We start from the raw sequence: 15,343 nt of genomic DNA on the forward strand, positions 1-15,343 counted from the left end.
ATACATTCAGCCTCATGAGTGCAGGCCCCGGGACGAGCAAACCAAGACCTACAATACCCAAGCAGCAGCACCCCACAGCATCCACCAGTCGACGTCCTTAATATGGGACTGGTGAAAGCTCGGGGACCGCATTTTATCCCCAAAGATCTTTTTTAGATCAGGGCCCAGAGCGGACCCCATGGAAAATGCGCCACCCCCCAACATCGCCAGCACGTCAGACAAGCAAAGCCTTCAAGAACATGAGAAAACAGAAGAAACGCCAATAACCATGGAGGTAGGTGGGTCTGGTTCCTGCCAGCATATCGAGAGTAAGGGTTCTTTACTAACAGGGGGGAGATTACACTTGTTCAAAGAAGCATGGGGTACTATCATGAATGACAAGTATATACTCAACAGCATTAGTGGATATAAAATACAATTCATGTCAGAAAAATCGCCGCCAGTTCAACATTGGCCCCAAAGGGTATTTTCTCCCTCCGTCAAAGAGAAACGTGAGGGACAAGCTGAACTGGTGAGACTTATCACAAAGGGGGTCATCGAAAAGACCAAACATGAACCTTTGGAATTTGTATCGAATATATGCACTAAAACCAAAAAAGATGGTGGATGTCGCATCATCATTGACTTAACATCACTAAATAAGTTTGTTAAGTATATACATTTCAAAATGGAGACATTTGTTACTGCCAAACAACTGATTTCGAAAGGATACTTCATGGCAAGCATTGATCTTAAAGATGCTTACTATTTAGTACCCATACACAAGGATCATCACAGATACCTAAAATTTATCTGGATGGGGCAGCTATGGCAGTAGAAAGACTATTCACCAAAATATTGAAACCAGCCATGGCAATACTAAGAAAACAAAGACATATTGTGTCATGGCATATCTGGATGATATTCTGATAGTGGGAAAAACTATGAAATTGGCTGTGGCAGCAGTATCAGCTACAAAACAGCTCCTCGAAACTCTGGGGTTCGTCCTACATCTAGATAAATCTAAGTTGAAGCCATCCACTATCATGGACTTCCTGGGCTTCACAATTAACTCAGTCCATATGACTGTTACCTTGCCAAAGGCAAAAATGGTTGAATTGGCACAATTATGCAACAATTTAATGGTCAATGAGCGACCAACTATTCGACAAGTAGCAAGAGTAATTGGGAAATTGGTAGCAGCATTTCCGGCTACACAATTCGAACCTATGCACTATCAAAATTTACAAAGAGCAAAGGTACAGGCACTAAAACGACACACAGGTCATTATGATCGTGTCATGAAATTACCCACTGAAGCAATATCAGAGCTACAGTGGTGGGCAGAAAATGTTTGGCATACTTTCAACCCTATCATCATCACTAACCCTACTTTAGTTATTCAAACAGATGCCAGTGCTCAAGGCTGGGGAGCGACTAACTCCATATCCAGCACAGGTGGTAGATGGACTAACCTAGAGTCATCATTACTACTTACACTGGGCATTAACTATCTAGAGATGTTGGGCGCCTTTTATGGTTTAAAAGCATATGTATCTAATATGCAGCACTTGCATGTTCGGTTACAAATTGATAATACTACGGTGGTGCCTTATATTAACCATATGGGCGGCATAAAATCATTATCATGCAACAAATTGGTCAACATGATTTGGCAATGGTGTGTCGAAAGACACATTTGGCTATCAGCTACTTACCTACCAGGTAAGCTAAACACAGTGGCAGGCACCAGGTCACACAAATTCAATGACAACATCGAATGGATGATAAACCCTAAAGTATTTGCTAAAGTTATTAGGCAATATGGAACGCCAGATATCGATTTATTTGCATCAAGGCTAAATCACCAGGTACCTATGTATGTCGCTTGGGAACCAGACCCAGAGGCCGCAGCGGTAGATGTCTTCACGCTGGATTGGGGAAATTTCTTCTTCTATGCTTTCCCTCCCTTCTGCCTCATCAGTCGGGTACTTCGCAAGATGGACTCTGCTTCTGGTATTTTGATGGTGCCCGACTGGCCTACACAGCCATGGTTCCCAGTTCTGCATGACATGGTGGTTGAATCACCAATGGGTTTTCCCAGTGATCCAGGATTATTAACTCACCCAGTATCAGGCATAAGCCACCCATGCCATAAGAAAATTAAACTCCTGGGTTGCAGGTTTTGAACAGACCTTACCTGGAACTGGGATTGTCCCAACAAACCATCACCACCATGTCGGCATCCCTTCGAACATCCGCCAAGAGGCAGTACTTAACCAGCATCAAAAAATGGGAGAAGTACTGCCAGGGAATAGGGACAACGTACGAAACAGCCACAGCCACCAATGTACTGGAGTTCCTGGCCTATCTACACCACAATGAAGGGATCAGCTACAGTGCCATCAACACAGTGCGGAGTGCTCTGTCTGCTTATCTAAAAACCAGTGCCAGGACAACAGGTGATGGGATCCCATCCACTGGTGGTAAAACCGATGAAGGGCATTTACAATATCAAGCCCCCTAAGCCCAGGTATACCCATATTTGGGATATCAGTGTGGTCCTGACATACCTCAGGGAATGGCAGATTCGGCCTCGAGCAAGCTACACTAAAGACGCTCATGTTGATGGCACTTGTATCCGCTCAGAGGGTCCAGTCACTACACAAGTTGAGGCTGGACAACATGGTGACCACCCCAGATCAAATCACATTCATTATACAGTGTCTGGTGAAACAAAGCTGGCCAGGAACAGCTAATCCAGTAGTGGTATTCCGGGCCTACCTACCAGAACCACGGTTGTGTGTCGTGACCCATCTACAACATTACATAGACACAACCCACAATATCAGAGGGAGTGAAAAAGCCTTATGGGTCAGCCACAAGAAACCTCATGGCCGGGTATCGAGCCAAACCATCTCAAGATGGCTCAAACAGGTACTGAAGGCTGCCGGAATAGATACTAATACATTTAAATCTCATTCCACTAGGGCAGCATCTACATCAACGGCCGAGAGAATGGATGTACTGGTTGACCATATTCTGAATACAGCAGGATGGCCGAGGGAATCGACATTCAGAACTTTTTATAACAAGCCATTGACGAAACCTGATTTATTTGGAGAGAAAATATTACAAGCTGCAAATATTTGATTTAAGCCCGGGGGAGCAATTTATTTTGTTATTGTTAATAAATACCTTTTTGTTTCTCGAAAAACAGATTCATAGGTTGATTACGATAACACTTCCTCCCTCAAGAACTTCGGCAGTGAGTGAAATAAAACTGTTACACAGTTTGAAATCACAGAGCTTTGAAGTCTTCACGTAGTCACTCACGTGACTCCGAAGTAAAATAGTAAGATTAAACGAGAGCTTACCAGTTTGAAGTTTGATCTGTATTTTATGAGGAGTTACGATGAGGGATTACGTGCCCTCTGCTCCCACCCTCATTGTATGGATCAAACTAATAACTGATTTCACACAGAGAGTGGTGAATCTCTGGAACTCTCTGCCACAGAGGGTAGTTGAGGCCAGTCCATTGGCTATATTTAAGAGGGAGTTAGATATGGCCCTTGTGGCTAAGGGGATCAGAGGGTATGGAGAGAAGGCAGGTACGGGATACTGAGTTGGATGATCAACCATGATCATATTGAATGGCGGTGCAGGCTCGAAGGGCCGAATGGCCTACTCCTGCACCTAATTTCTATGTTTCTATGATGTCTCCTTTTCTTTACTATGTTTACTTCAAATAACTGTGTCTATCTGTGATTCCACACCGCTGCTTGGAAGTATGCCGCGCAAGCGCACTCAGCGGGTTCTTCACGTAATCCCTCATCATAACTCCTCATAAAATACAGATCAAACTTCAAACTGGCAAGTTCGCATTTAATCTTACTATTCCGTGGCCTGAGTGGCCCCAGGACTGGTTTTAGCAATTTAGTGAATAGTCTGGTGGCTGAGTTTAATCCATTAGCAATGCTTTATACTGCCACAATTTCCCCATCCAGCTAAACGTCAAATATCTCCTGTGATCTACATGAATGGCCTTTGAGGTCGATGCAGGCCATGTAACACCACTTGGAAACCAGTTGTTTGGCAGTAACAAAGTTTTCCATTTTGAAGTGTTTATACTGCACAAATGAGTTAAACTCAGTCAAATTCAAGATGATTCGCCATCCTCCATCCTTCTTTTGCCTAGTAAATATATTGGACACAAATTGGTAAGACTCATGATTCGACTTCTCAACTACCCCTTTCTTGAGTAAAGAGTCTATTTCAGCTTGTGTATGTGCACAATCCTGTTGTGAAGGAACAAAAGTGCGGCTCGATGTACGCTGTGTGGGTGGAGGCGAATTGAAAAGGAACTCAATTTGGAAACCTTGTATACTGCGCAGTATAAACGGGTCAGATGTTATCCAATGCCATTCATGTAAGAAAAATTGTAATCTCCCCCCAACTGATAACTGATCCATCAAAACTGTTTTACACAAACAACCAGACTCATTTACCTCAGTGGTTATCAGCAGTATGTGGTTTGCTTCTGCCCCCGAGGTCTGGGGGTAGGGCTGTTGGCGAACTCCCTCCGCACATCTTGAACATGGCCTGGCCTGGGCCCGGCCCTAAAAAAGACCTCTGTGCCTGTTGAACGTGATGCCCACCATATCCGGCGAACCGTCTGGTGTTGAGAGGAGGATAGGGGTGCTGCCGCTGGAAGGATGAAGACTTGGAAGGTGTTGGGGCCTTGATATGGCCGACAGTTTAGCCTCATCATCCAGCTCCCTGAGCTGCTCAGGCAGATCTTCCCCGAACAGTAGGTTTGGTGGTTGGATGTTCCCAGCCTTGCAAAATGCTGCAAATTTTGGGTTCAGAGCAGGACGGATGGCATTCTTTCAGAGGACATTAATTCAAAATGTGCATTGCACATTAATGCCATGGCGTCCTGCTGAACATCAGAGAGGGCCTCCCCATCGACCGACCTGGCAAAGGCCGTGATGCCTGATAATATAAATATTTTCTGTAATTTTCCGTCCTGGGCTCTGACGCCCCCTCCAATGTGTCCCCAGATGGAATGATTCACTGCCGGGACATTTAATGAGGCACAATTTTCTGGGGTAAGTTTTTTGTAGAGGTTTCCTCCATGGCCTGATCTTGAAGCTGGTGAGAGGCCATATAATTAATGCTACTAGCTAACTCCTCTCCCAGTGGTTCCCCTGATTGGGAAGAGATGGCAAATTTGGATGCCATGGTGAGTACTCCCAAAGCTACCCCTCATATATAACCATATATAACCAGCCTTGAAGCATGCTCCCCAGCTGTGCCTCCGATATCTGAGTCAGTATAAAACTGGCCTCTTACGCTCCCCTCCTCAGAGAGGGAGATATCAAGCAGCCCTGATACAGGTGCCGCTGCAGCGGGTTCTCCATAATACCCGGGCTAGATAGCTCCCTTCTTTGGAGCATATCGCTTTGGAGCAACCTCTCCATTAGGTGCTCCAGGTGCGTCAGTCTCCCAAACACTCTGCCCATAGAAGGAGGAGAATCCTCCTGGCCCGACTCATCCGAGTCCAGGGCCCTGACAGACTTTTTAGTGTCTTTTTCCCCCTGCGGGGTAGCCAAGGTGCTTAATGTCGGCACCAAGTCTGTAGCCGCTGGCTCCTCTGCTAGCGGCCCTGAAGGCGAAATCGGCCCGCGGTCTTCAGAAACCGGCTTTGCTGCAGCCCGCCTCTTTACCTTCGACATATTCTCTGCAAAGTTCGAGTACTCTGTTGGACAAAACAGTAAATGAACCCGGAGCAACGACTTCAGGTGAAGTATAAACACTTACCTGAGCATTTTAAACTTACCGCTGGAAGGAGTGACGCGCCCACCAGCCAGTCATTGTGCAAACATCAGACGTAATGATGCGCATGCGCCTTGATGGCCTTCTTCGCGTAGTCATCCATGTGACTCTGAAGTAAAATATCATCATCATCGTTGTAAACATCAACGGGCATGGTGCTTTACAATGCCATGTACGACAGTGATCACAACTTCTACTAAAGTGTGGATGGCCATTGGCTGGCTAGGAGCCCATCCGCCCTTTGACAGGTCTTGGTCCTGCTAGGGGTCCACAGTCCCCTCCTCACCTGGCAAACCGGGGGAGCGGGGAGACGGTTTAGTCGCCGACAATCCGACCATGGAGCAGATAGCACGGGATTACATGGTACCAGTGGCGGGGGGGAACTCCCCCCAACCTGACTTTAATATACGAGAGAAAAAAACCTTGAAATCCATGGTAGGTAGTAGTATTGATGCCCTGATCCACCAATTACCCGCTAAATGTGACACACATAGTTGGGGTGACAGAGTCAGATGAGATATTTTTTAGTGTTTTAAATCATACGTAACATAGGCCACGTGACTACCCTCCCACTGAAGATTTAATTTTAAGTGTGCAGAATTTCATTCTCCCTGAATGGGATCAGTATGAGAGAAACAGGCCCTTCGGCCCACCGAGTCCGCATTGACAAGCGATCTCCGCACATTAACACAATCTTACACACACCAGGGACAATTTACACTTATACCAAGCCAATTTACCTACATACCTGTACGTCTTTGGAATGTGGGAGGAAATCGAAAATCTCGGAGAAACCCACGCGGTCACGGGGAGAATGTACAAACGCCGTACAGTCAGCATCCGTAGTCGGGATCGAACCCGTATCTCCTGTGCTGCAAGCGCTGTAAGGCAGCAAATCTACTGCAGCGCCACCATGCTGCCCAGCGAGATACTTTGATATATTACAAAATGTTTACTTGTTCTGTCGGATTCATTTATTTCACTCTCTAAATCTAATTTTTTCCTCTCATCTTATTTCACTTTCTTCGATTGATTAAAATTTTACTTTGCACCTCGCAAGGCTCTGAGGATTTTTCAATATAATTAGTCGAGGAGAGATGTTGTTACTTCCTCTTCCCACATGTGCCACAATAATCGATTAGATGACCAATGGTAGCAAGCTTTTGCTCAAGCGTCTGTGAAATTTTCTAAAATAACTCGGTGTGTCAACACCTTAGTTTAGTTTCTTTTAGTTTAGAGATACAGCGAGGAATCCGGCCCTTCGGTCCACTGAGTCCGCGTTGGCCAGCGATCCCCACACATTAACACTACCCTACAAACACGAGGGACAATTTACAATTATACCAAGCCAATTAGCCTACAAACCTGTACATCTTTGGAGTGTGGGAGGAAACCGGAGATCCTGGAGAAAAACCCACGAAGGTCACCGGGAGGATGTACAAACCAAGCACCGGGAGTCAGGACCGAACCCGAGTTTCTGGAGCTGTAAGCAGCAACTCTACCGCTCCACTATGCCACCATGCTGCCCATGGTTAAATGCCATGACAATGACTGAAAATCTGTGTATTTTCTTGTGATTCAGAGCTGGGGAGAAATGTTACCTTTTCAAATTATATGCTAAAAAAATCTCTGATTTTAATGGCTAGAAGTAATTCAGTGCTTGCAAATCTGAAATAAATTGGACATATCAAACAAATTGGGCATTTGAAACAGCTTTTAAGTCTGCTGGATTTAAATAACTGAATTATTTCACGTTGCCAGTTTGACAGAGGTAACAATCTGTGTTTGAATCTGTGCACGAAACCCCCAGCTGGTTTACTTGCTTACCATTGATCATACAAGTAATCATTTCACTGTCTCGTCATGGCCTGCTCTATTGCTATCTTGGGCCCAATATCTGCTTCCTATGTCAAGGCAGTCTCATTTCACAGTGTGGTGACAAGGTTCAGCAAGCAGACACAGGTTAGTACATTTTGCATTTCAGCAGAATACGCAGCATGGCCAGATGAATTGTGCACTTGATGCATCTACACTGGTTTTTCCTTGTCTTGACATTAAGTAAATCTTCTGCCCTGATTGCCCTGTACCCTCATTAACCCTTTTATGCAAAGGTTGCATTATGGTGAGTATTGATCTGTGAAGACCTCTTGGTCAGTGGTCTTTTGTACAATAGTAATTAATTTAACCTGCATTTTATGAGCCAATGTAGCATTTTTTTTCAACCCTGTAATAAGACTCATTGAGCCGGTTGCAGCATTTTTGAAGAAATATACATGTCAGAACTCCCTTGTATCTTGCCATGATCAGAATAGCACGGTAAATAGCAAAGATATTCTTGCAACTACCGGCAAATGCCAGTTCAAACTCTAGTCTTTATTAATTGATTGTCCAACCCCAGCGTTTAGTCATTTCACAGCCTTGGATTGAATTTTCACAGCTGTCAAAAAGACATCTGAAAGATTTCAGGAGAAAATAATGCTGCACATTCTACCTCAAAAGGAGCTCCTGATTATTTCAGGCCATCTGAGAGCCTTTGTTTTTCGGAGACCATTCTTATTGCGGGAAAGCAAGCTGTCCAAGATTTGAGCACTTAATCTAGTCTGAATTCCAGTGCATTTACTGAGGGAGCACTGCACTTTCAGATGAATTGCTTTTTGGAGGAGATGTTGTACCCATTTAGAGTATAAAAGATCCCTCGGCAAGTGGGCGGCACAGTTGCTCAGCGGTAGCGTTGCTGCCTTACAGCGCCAGAGACTTGGGTTTGATCCTGCTTCTGGGTACTGTCTGTATGGAGATCTACAGTCTCCCGGTGCTCCGGTTTCCTCCCACATACCAAAAACGTACAGGTTTGTTGGTTAACTGGCCTCAGTTAAATTGTCCTTACTGTGTAGAATAGTGCTGGTGTACGGATTGATCGCTGGTTGTTGCAGACTCGGTGGGCCAAAGGGCCTGTTTCTGTGCTGTGTCTCTCAATTCTCAAGACTAAAGTCATGACAAAGAATGTAGTTCTGTATGGTATCCTGGCCACTGTTAACCCTCAACCAATATAGTTAAATTTAGAATTGTGCTGCTGTTGGTGAGATCTTACTGCTCTTGCTTGAGCCGTCTTAATCCCTTGCAAATATTTCACAATCACACTATCAGTCGTGATGTGAGATTATAAAAAAGCAAAAACCTTTCTTTCTCTTTGCATTCTTAAAAAAAACAAGATGTTCCTCATTTTGCAAAACATGTTCTATTAATTTCATAGAAAAAGCAAAATAATTAGTAATTGATTGCTATTAGAAATTGAGTACTTGATTAATAAGAGTGTCAGGGGTTATGGGGCGAAGGCAGGAGAATTGGCTGGGAGGGAAAGATAGATCAGCCATGATTGAATGGCGGAGTAGACTTGATGGGCAAAATTGCCTAATCTCTGCTCCTAGAACTTATGAACTTAGGAAAAACTACATGTGCATGAAAGCAGAACACCTTGGAAATACCCAGTCTAAGCAGGCCTTAAGTTGACATTGTGTCAAATCCAGAACATTGTAAGTACCTAGGAGGAAGGTGAGATGCTGTTCCTCAAGCTATAATCGAGTTTACTACACCATTTCTATGAATTGGAACTGTAAATAGCTCGTATTAAGCTTCCCCCTAGTCTAGTTTCAGCCAAAAATCACTGATTCAAGCACTTGCGCACTTGTTCAACTGACAAAGGTTAAGCAATTCTGACAAGTGCAGGGATCCTCCATTTTGTGGTATCTTTAATTTGGCCAATATTAACATTCCCCCATTTTATCATACATGATAACCCTCATCATAAACGATAACTCCAGAATATAATGATGACTGCTATGCATTCAGATTCAATTTTACACTGACAATGACAATTAAAATTGAATCTGAATCTGAATTAACAAATGTTCTAACAAGAAGATGTTGATGTAGCTTCTCAGAATTTCATTGAGCTTCCCGAGTTTTCATGGGCGTAGCTCCATGATTTCAGTCTGATGAGGGAGAGAGAAAGGGAGGGAGAGAGAAAACAGGGAATTACAGACCAGTTAGTCTAACATCGGTAGTGGGGAAAATGCTAGAGTCAGTTATTAAAGATGGGATAACAGCACATTTGGAAAGTGGTGAAATCATTGAACAAATTCAGCATGGATTTATGAAAGGTAAATCATGTCTGACGAATCTTATATCATTTTTTGAGGATGTAACTAGTAGAGTGGATAAGGGAGAAACAGTGGATGTGTTATATCTAGACTTTCAGAAGGCTTTCGACAATGTCCCACATAAGTGATTAGTATGCAAACTTAAAGCACACGGTGCTGTAAGTTTGGGCAATGCTTTACCGAGGGTCGCCGTGTGGTGTGATCGCCGACTCCAAAATCGCGGAGCTGTGGGGTCTGCTGCGGACGGCGCTGACTCTGAGCACCGTGGAGCCTGGGATCACTTGCCGAGATTGCCAGTGTCGGAGCTCCGACCAGCGCGGCCAGTGGACTTCGGGAGCTGCGGTCTCGGGTAGGAGGCGACCGTTCCAGACATTCCAAGTGTTCTCCTGACGCCGGAGCTACATCATCTGGCGAGAGGGCCTGTAACATTGGGCCGCCGTTGCGGCGACTGTGGAGGCCTCAATTGGCCCGACCATGGGTGAACAAGGGGAAGAGGACTGGACTTTGTGCATTGGAACCAATGTGGGGGGATGTTTTTATATTTGGTATTAAATTCTCCTTTAATGTTGTGCCTTATTTTTTATTGGTGTGCTGCAAATGCCAACTGAATTTTCACTACCACCAATGGGTGTACGTGGCAATAAATGTCCTTTTTCCTTGTCCTTTGTGCTGGAGTCTGCTCTTCTCAAGACTTCTTTCGGTGGCCAAAATTATAATTCCTAAAAATTGTACTTACTCCTGAGCTACCAGTACTTTTACACAATACACAATACACAATACAATTTATTTGTCATTTGGACCCCGTTGAGGTCCAAACGAAATGTTGTTTCTGCAGCCATACATTACAAAACGAAAAAGACCCGAGACACAACACAATTGACACAAACATCCATCACATCACTGTGATGGAAGGCACAAAAACTTATCTCTCCACTGCACTCCCCCCCGATGTCAGAGTCAAAGTCAAAGCCCCCGGCTGGCGATGGCGATTGTCCCGCAGCCATTAAAGCCGCGCCGGGTGATGCAAGGTCGCACACTTTTGATGGTGAGACCACATATCCTAAATCGTCTAGATGATTTAGTAGTTGTGCAGTGTCTTTCTGATTCCTGGAGTCGCTCACCTGTTTTGGGCAGAATTTCTGGCAGTTTCTGAGCTGCCAGCCTACCAGGCCCGAATGAGTGAACTGCAGCCACCAGGTCTGAGTGACTGAGCTGCCAGCCCACCAGGCCTGATTGACTGAGCTGCCAGCCCACCAGGCCTGAGTGACTGAGCTGCCAGCCCACCAGGCCTGAGTGACTGAGCTGCCAGCCCACCAGGCCTGAGTGACTGAGCTGCCAACCCACCAGCCCACCAGGCCTGAGTGACTGATCTGCCAGCCCACCAGGCCTGAGTAACTGAGCTGCCAGTCCATGAATCCATTCAGCCCACAATCTCCATACTAGCTATCTGGAAACCAGACCCTTCAGCCCACAATACCCATACTAGCTCTCCAGAAAGCCCCCGCCCACTGGCCACCAATAATGGAATTGGTGGAGAGGTGGAATAATGCATTGGGGGAACAGCCCTCCCATGTGAACATGGGACCCAACGGGTCCCACTTAGTCTAGTTCTCTATTTAATGATCCGGAAAGAATTCTCAATCGGTCAGCTTTTTGTGGAAATTCACTGCATATTTCTTGTAAAGGACTGTCCGAGTCAGTGGTCATATCTTTATTTGTGTGGTTCCCCATTCTATTGGATATGAAAGCAACTCTAAAGCTACTCGCACCTCCTAACAACTTCCACTTCTAATTCTGAAATTACTAAAGTCGTTTTAAAACAATATTCAAATCAAAATGCTCCAGGAATCAACCAACCACAATCACACACCTTCTCGCAGCCCGTTTGCTATCCCCGACCTTAATCTAAACACATTCAAATGAGCTCCAAACACTTAAGCCAAATTGAATACAGAAAATAAATGATTACACTTATTATAAGTATGCCTAACCACATTCCTGTATAAACCATAAGCACTCATCTAACAGAGCATTTGTTAACTATTCATAGGCTGTGGGCCGAATATCAAAAATGTGTCTAGAAATTGATTTTTGGGACCCACGTCTTGGAACTACATGAAATTTTCCACAGATTTAGATGAAATATAATTGAGAAGGATGTCATAACTCATCAGTGCCAAAAGTTGCACATAATTAATTAAACTAATTAGATAATGAGATCTGGGAAGTAAGCGCCATCTAGTGGCCAATGCCCATATTACACCATGGGCAGCCTATTTCCGTGCTGCAGTCCATTTAAACTATATATTATTATACCTATATATATATATATGATGTAAATATGACTGTAATCATATATAAGTATAATTATATTATATAAAAATAATATGATGAATTATGAATGTTTTTTTTATGACATTGTTGCAGAGGTCCTGCTCCTGAACCAGCCTAATTAATGGGTGAGGGCAGTTCTTGTGGGTTCCTCCCTTTACTGAACCCCACTGACTGCCAGTGTCCGTCATCGCCATAGTGGGACTGGGGCAGTTCCAGGCTGGGGGACTGTCCTGCAAGGCATCTTTAAGTCGCTTTAATAGGAAATTTAATGAGACTGCAGCAGAGGACCCAGGTTTTAAGGCCTCATGAACCTTCCTGATTAAGGGGTCAGGACAGATCCTCTGGGTTCCCCCATTTACTGAACCCCACTGACTGCCATAGTGGGGAGAATGAGGGTAACAGCCATAGTGGGACTGGGGCAGTGCCAGGCTTGGTAACAGACCTGTAAGAGACCTGTCTTAATTCTGATGAAAATGTCACATCCTTACCAAGAATCAAATGCTCTGATGTTTACTTGATGAGTATTCATTTTAAGCTACAATTACCCTATATTTATGTTAGAGACCCCCCGATGGTGCCTTTGCAAATGAGGGCTATTACCTTTAACCTAAAATAACTCTAAATGCAGTGCATTGTTTGAGTATCTGTAGTTTGTGTGTGTGTTGGTGTATACTTGTCAAATGTGTATCTGTGGATGTAAGTGTGTATGTATGTGTGGATAGATGTATGTGTGAATGGATGGATGTGTGGATGTAAGTGTGGATGTGTGTGTGGATGTATGTATGTGGATGTATGTGTGCATGGATCTGTACATGTATATCTGCATGCGGATGGATGTGTGGATGTGTGTGTGTGCGGATGTATGTGCGCATGTATGTGTGTGTGTGTGCATGCATGGAAGTGTGCGTACGGATGGATGTGTATGTGGATGTGTGGATGGGTGGGTTGACTGTTGCACTGTCATTCACCAGCACACCATTATCATAAGTAATTCACTCATTGTTTAAATAATTTGACCAAATAAACAGTGAAACGATAGAAATTGAAATAAAACTTTATAAAATCATTTATTTCCCCAATTTATTTGTTTACATTACATCTAATCTTCATCTGAATATTCTTCATCAGATTTTAAGTATTTTGATAAGTTTTGATGTCCATTGATAAGTTAGTTCAAGTTCAAGTGAAGGGTCAGGCAGAGGCTACAAAAAAAAACATCTCATAGTCATTAAGTCTGCATGAATTCATAAAATTTCAACCTCTTCTTAATGTTAATGAGAATAACACTGTTACTACCATAGATAAATTAGTTCAAGTTCAAGTTCGTATACACCAATTCACTTCTACATAAACATTTCTGACCATTTCTCACTCTAATGGAAGCCTATAAAGTGCAATCAATATTCCTCAGTTTTTTTTTAAACGGCCGGTACGGATGACATTATGTACAGCCCCCCCCCCCCCCCCCCCCCCCCCATGCCTGCAGAGAAGATACAAACACACTCCGTAGCTCTGAGTTCGCGAATCGTCCGCTTCTTAATTGAGACCGCGTCTTCACTAAGTACATAGGCCCCGCACTTTTTCCCGGTAAGTTATCGCAGGCAGATCCGAGAATAGATATTAAAGAAAACTTATTAGACTTCAACAAGCTGGCATTAGAGAAAATGTTTAATTTACTTTGTTATGGATACACATAGTTTAGGCCCTCAACTTCATGAATGAATGCATGAATGATTGAATGATTGAATGACTGAGTGAGTGAATGGATGAGTGAGTGAATGAGTGAATGATGAGTGAACGAATGAATGTGTGAATGTACAGCCTCCAAATCTCATGTTTTCACATTATAAAAGGGTGCAATTAAATTAATGAAATACAGATTAATTTTAATAAATTCAGACTTTAGATCTTACCTTTCAGTTCCAGTTGATTCATAAAGTTTGACTGCAGCACCTCAGCATGGACTTTGCTTTCAAGGCTTTGTTCCACTTCTATCCACTTAGCTGCACATTCTTCAGACTTCTGAATAATGCTTTTCTCACTAAATTAAATTACCCTGCTGCAAGTTTCCACGACATGTATTCCACAGAACAACAAAGAACCTTCATCAGAATCTCCAGTAAAACAGGCATCAGTAGAAGCACTCTCAGCCATGTTGTGTGCTCCCTGCCTATCTAGCCTGAAACAAAGCGCGTGATTGGCCAACTGGCATCTGATTCAATGTCAAATGTGTTTTGATGGGACTAAAAAGTACCTGAAAATTTTCGTTTTTTTCTCTAATTTAATAAAAAATGTGCAAGTTTTGTTCTTGACAAGTTTCAGGGGTGATTTATATAATATTTTTACACAATATGTGAATATTTCATGTAGTTCCGTGGGTTGGGTCACAAAACAGCACAAAAAGGCTCCTCGGCCCACAGCCTATCTGTCTCAAAATTATATCACAGTATTTTCAATCCCTCCCTGTTTCTTGGGCCCCTAACCCAAATGAGCGCTAAACCGATCCAATCAAAATAATGCATTTAGGACTTATTTTCAAAGCTGCTATACATTTTATCAATTTAGGAAAAACAAGGAGAACACCTGGATCCCTCAACATCCTGCATAGCAGTCCGAGCCTAGACTGGCTGGTGCCAGTCAAAGCCTGTAAAGTTCAGCTGTAGGGTTAAGAAATCTCAGACAAGTGCAGGGATCCTGCTTAATTTGGCCAATATCTAGCCTAAGATCAAGAATCAGCATATGATTGGCCAACTGGCATCTGATTCAATGTCAAATGGGACTCTTCAGCAAATTAAAATGACCTGAAACTTTTCAGATTGTTTTCTCAATTCTACTGATTCAGATTCAGATTCAGATTCAATTTTAATTGTCATTGTCAGTGTACAGTACAGAGACAACGAAATGCATTTAGCATCTCCCTTGAAGAGCGACATAGCAAACGATTTGAATAAAAAAATAATAAGTGTCCGGGGGGGAGGGGGGTGGTGATTGGCAGTCACCGACAAACGTTGTTGAGTAGAGCCCAGCCGCCCTAT

Source organism: Leucoraja erinacea, chromosome 2 (genome assembly GCF_028641065.1).
Source record: "Leucoraja erinacea ecotype New England chromosome 2, Leri_hhj_1, whole genome shotgun sequence".
Classification (NCBI taxonomy): Eukaryota; Metazoa; Chordata; class Chondrichthyes; order Rajiformes; family Rajidae; genus Leucoraja; species Leucoraja erinaceus.